Here is a 6000-nt window from a genome sequence, read left to right as displayed (position 1 = left end):
ATTCTGTATTGTTCTATTCATGATGAAATTTTAGAAATAGAGGATAAGTTTAGTGGCAACATTTAAAATGAGTGGGAGAAATGGTGGGAGGTGTGTATGGTTATCAAAGAATAGAAAGGATCCTGACATTGTTGTTAGTGTTTAGCATTTTTACTCCTATTTGTGGATAAACACACCTACTCATCTTAAAATTGTATCAGATTTAATACACACATATATGTGTGTAAGTAAAACTGGGTAAGTCTGAATTAGATCAATGGATTTTATTGATATTAATATCCTGGTTATGCTATTATGCTATGGTTACGCAAAATGTCACCATTAGGGGAAACTGGATAAAGTATACAAGGGATCTCTCTGTATCGTTCCTTCTACCACATGTGAATCTACAATAATCTCAATTAAAAAATATGCTACTCATAAGTGAGAGAGGTTCATATGCCAAATATTTCCAGAAAAAAAAGTACTAAATTCATGATACTATAAGGTTTAAACAACGAAATAGTTTATAATTACATAGGAAAGAGGATTTTTTAAATTTAAAACTCATCAGGATCTGGCATTTACACAAGGAAAAAGGAGTAAAATTAGCTGTACTAAGTATGAAGTCAGATGTGAACTATGATTATGACACAAACATCATGTTTTATTTTCAAGGCCAATCCTGGGTGAATATTTGTCTGTGGCCTAGTATCAGAGACCCATGCATCAGGTACAGGTAGATGGATTAAGAAGAGGATTGAACAGAATAAACTAAAATAAAAAGATATGAAATAAATACATGCCTAAGGCAGTGAGAAATCTCAAATATTCTGGAGTAACACAATGTTTCTTATGGTGATGATATAAAAATATATCACTAAGATTATAATATACTGAGACGCTGCATCACCATTATCCCAGAGCTACAGTATGAGTGGCTGATGAACAGTAATGAAATTTTTTTTTATTATTATTTTTTTTTATTATACTTTAAGTTTTAGGGTACATGTGCACATTGTGCAGGTTAGTTACATATGTATACATGTGCCATGCTGGTGCGCTGCACCCACTAACCCGTCATCTAGCATTAGGTATATCTCCCAATGCTATCCCTCCCCCCTCCCCCCACCCCACAACAGTCCCCAGAGTGTGATATTCCCCTTCCTGTGTCCATGTGATCTCATTGTTCAATTCCCACCTATGAGTGAGAATGTGCGGTGTTTGGTTTTTTGTTCTTGCGATAGTTTACTGAGAATGATGGTTTCCAATTTCATCCATGTCCCTACAAAGGACATGAACTCATCATTTTTTATGGCTGCATAGTATTCCATGGTGTATATGTGCCACATTTTCTTAATCCAGTCTAGTTTATTGCGGCATTATTCACAATAGCAAAGACTTGGAACCAGTAATGAAATTTTAATTAGCATTTTGGTAGCAGAAGATCAGTTCAATAGTCATTTTCATTTAATTGATAGCCTTTTGGAAATTGGGATGCTTGTTTCATGCATGGACCATTGCTTACCACCTGCAGGGTTTATTTGTATGGCTAGCTATTAAATCTCACCTAAAACCATCATGAAGCTACATGCATATCACTTCTATTTTAAAGTGCATTTCAAGGAAAAAGTTCAAACATTTAAAGGGTCATGCTCTGTAATGGAAAAGAAGAAAACAATAGCTTTTTCTATTCAATATGAACCTTCATGGAGAAAATTTAGAAACCATTCTAATTTTATGCTGGTTTAATGTTTAAATAAGCACATAAGTACATTTCTTAGAGTCAAATACTAGTACTTGAGGTAGAAATGATATTTTTAAAAAATATTCTATGGATATGCTTTCAGGCATACAGTGGATATTGTTAACTGCCAATCCAGTATCATTCTTATTTTTCTCCTTCCAAACAGAATCCCTTTCTCTTTTCAAACAGAAAGGTCTTTGAATATTCACCATTTTCACAAGTCTGTGCATCTTATTCAGCTGCTACTGAGTCTACTCTCGGCTCCAGAGAATAGTTGGAGAAAATTAGAATGATTATATCTTCCCTTTCTGTATTTGAATCAAGAATGGGCATGTCATCTAACCCAGAACAATAAAACAATATAAATAGTTGATTAGAGCTTCTGTGGAAATCCTCTCTGGTATTTTCAAGGGGGAGGGTCTCAGTTTCTACACAGAATCTGCAAAAGGGCCATCCTACCTTCTAAATCTCTTCAGTAGTTTCTGGTAATCTAGTGAAGACATTTCATGTAGGTACATGTACTCAGTCCTGTAAAATGCCATTTATATATCAAACAATACTTGGATTGATAATCAACCATTCAATTTAAATATATGAAGATCACTGAGGACCTTGATAACATTAATTTCCTTGAGGTATTGGAAACAAAAGCTTTATGAAAAGTATTCAAAAAGATTCAGAGTGTTGGTGGCGGGCAGTGGGGGTAGAGAGAGCATTAGAAAAAATAGGTAATGCATGCTGGGCTTAATACATAGGCCATGGGCTGATAGGTCCAGCAAACCACGATGGCACATGTTTACCTATGTAACAAATCTGCACATCCTGCACACGTACCCCAGAACTTAAAATAAAAATAAAATAGAAATAATTGGAGACAACCAATATCCATCAACAGATGAATGGATACACTAAATGTGTTAAATAGACATAAAGTAATATTATTCAGTCACAAAAAAGTTCTGATATATGCTACAATATGGCTCAACCTTGGATAAATTATACTAACTAAAAGAAATGAGACACATAAGAATAAATGATGTAACATTCCACTTACTTGAAATATTTACAATAAGAAAATTCAGAGAGAAGTTCCCAGGGGCTGGGGGAGAGGGAAATAGAAGTTATTACTTAATGGGTGCAGAGTTTCTGTTGGAAGTGATAAAAAAGTTTTAGAATAGATAGTGATGATGGTTGCACAGCAATAAGAATATAAAATGCCACTGAGCTGAATATTTTAAAATGATTAAAATGACAAATTTTATGTTTTATATATATATATTTCACCATGATAAAACCATTTAGACTATTAATGTAGATAATTCTCTGAAATAATTTTCTTTAAAATGAATAAAAATATTTAGTGCTAGTTGAATAAGTTCAACAAAAGACTTGAAACTATAAAAGTAAAAAGATATTTAATTCCTACAAAGACACTTAAAGACAGCGATAAATCATGAATAATGGCATTTTGAAAATGTGACAGAAGAGAAAATTCAAAGAAAAACTGAAAGAAAAGTGGAAAAAAAGTCCCAAGAATAGGTTTTCCCTTGAAAAAAAATATCAGAAAGAGCTATTATTTTTTAGACCGGACAAAGTTGGCTCTTTGGAAGTAATGAAGAGGTGGGTCTGACTGTATTACATACATATCAGTGTGAAGAACAAGAGGTGTGTGTGGCATGTTAAATCATCCTGTGGACTCCATTGATAAGTGTTTTTATGTGGAGTGAATATATTACGAGGCTTGAAGTTACTAGACTAAAAATGCTATGAAAGGTTATTCTAATTAAAACTCTTCTAGAAGTGTGAAAGAAGTCACTGGTGAAGCACTTGCTCAAATGATCAATTTAATTCAGATTAATGAAATCTACAAAGCCACAAATAAAACAGAAGATATAAAATATTAGAAGATACCACACTTACATGCTAGATAACCAAAAACAAACTTCTTAGACATAAAATGCCAATAAATATATTCATTTACTCTTAACAAATTAAAACATTTAAAAAATATTTTTAAATATTAATCAATTTTAATTTATTTTATTTTTAATAAGAGAAACATTTATGCTTTTTCAGGTAGAATCAACAATTGTTTAACATATTCTTTTTTTCCTGCCATCTCATGTTGCTCTGACTCAAATTAGGGCTGAAGATATTTGAATATTTGATTGCACCACAATATAAAAAGGGCTAATATAGATATAAACACAGAAGAGAAAAACAAATCAGAAAATGAGGCTCTCTGGGGTGGGTTATATTTGTTTCATGTCTCAAAATATGAATACACAACAACTTAAATTTAGCAAACATTAAAGAAGAATCTATGTAAGTTAGTCTTAATCCCTAGGAGTAACAAAAATTACAAATACATCATTTATGATTGGTAAGTGCCATTTGATACTTGTGGAATAATTAACATTACAGTACAAAAAACAGATCAAATCTACATAATATTATTCCTCAAACCTTCTCCTTTTAAATTATAAAATCACACTTTCTTATGTGACAAGATTTTGAGAGACTTAAATGAGATAATGTATGTAAGTGAAACTGTTATTCACTCTTAATGGCCGCACTGGATCTTGCATTGGTTATTCATTAAAGAACCACCCAGTAAGCACCTACGTACAAGGCCCTGTTTTAAGAACTGATGACACAGTGCATAAAAACACTTTATGCATAAAAGTACTTCTCTGCATAGTACCTTTTTATGCCCAAAAGCACTTCTCTGCATAGTTTATATCTTTCCTTCTGTCTTCGTTTAGTCCCAATGTTTCATCATGAGATTGCAATAAAAATTCTCAATTTCCCCCTTTATTATTTGTGAAAATTATGGACGTATTTGTAGCTATGATCACCTATCACTTTTCTACTAACAACAGAGCTAGACTATGAAATGGCTTCAACTGTATATGTATTAGCAATTATATGTAACTATAAATTACATATAAAATAATTGTATATGTACCTTTTATGCTATGCATTAATCACTTTTTCCTTTCTCAAAAATTTTATACATAGCTTATGACTCCGTAATTTATAATAAAATATATACACAGTACCCTAAACCCACATTATCTTTGCAGCAGGAGAAATCAAAGAGAACAAAATCAAGATTCTTCTCTTTCCCAGACTTTTATATATATATATATACACACATATATATTCCTGTATAAAACAAACAATATCTGATAAACCATGATAGATAAAATCCCAGGTTATTTTTTGATTGACTCTTTCTAAATGTTGAATTGAGTTCTCATAAGAAGGCATTAATATAAATTTTTATTATTACTAAGACTTATATATTACCACTACAACATTGAACAAATATTACTAGCATCAATATCACTTAATATTTTTAAAGTTTATTTGACCAGTTAACTTTGTTTACATGAATTGAAGTACTCATCATTCAACATTTAGCAGATTTTTTAATGAAAAATAAAGACAATAAATAACATATTCAATACAACTTTCATTTATCACCATTATCGAAGACCTACTGTGGACTTCACACTGGGTTTAACATATTTTATTTATTCCTTGACAAATTAATTACATTTTAGCTAATATTGTTAATGAAAATGTTGAACAGTTTCGCAGTGCTTTAAAATAATCTACGTAGCATATTACATTTACAATGACATGAAAACTTCTAGAAACTTTTACCCAATAGTTCTATTTGTCATCTCAACTTTTTGAGTAGGACAGTAAAATTCAAAGGGATACAATGATTTGCGTAATTCCAGACAGCTAGTGTATGGTGGTGAAGATTTGAATCTACCTGCTCTCAATTGTAACACTGCTCTCCTCTCATTATACCCTACTGACATTTACTAAGAGCACTGAATCTTTCTGTACAAAGCCTTCCACTATTCTTATGCCTCCCCTATTTACCTAATTAATGTTTATAAAATGTAGACAGTTTTAAGTGTATTTTTAGTTATTTTTATTTTTTTAAGTATAAGAAACTAGCCAAGTTTAAAAAAAGCATTACGATTGAAGTGTTTACAACCTTTGGTAATCTGAATATTTTCCACATCCATTCCAAAGATTATGTAGGTGAAAGGTATTTTAATGTTAATTTTCAACTGGTAATATGGGGTAGTCATGTAGCTATCATCACTGAAAGAGGCATATGTTTTTTTTAAATAGAGACTTTCTAAAAGAATTCTATTTTCATCAATATAAATTGAAGTGATTGCCATTTTCAACTATAAATCATTTGCACTGTGTTTTAGGAAGCAGTACTTGTTCCTGTCATGATTCCA

The sequence above is a fragment of the Gorilla gorilla genome, chromosome 16, assembly GCF_029281585.2.
Source record: "Gorilla gorilla gorilla isolate KB3781 chromosome 16, NHGRI_mGorGor1-v2.1_pri, whole genome shotgun sequence".
NCBI lineage: Eukaryota > Metazoa > Chordata > Mammalia > Primates > Hominidae > Gorilla > Gorilla gorilla.
This window is presented reverse-complemented; position numbering follows the sequence as displayed.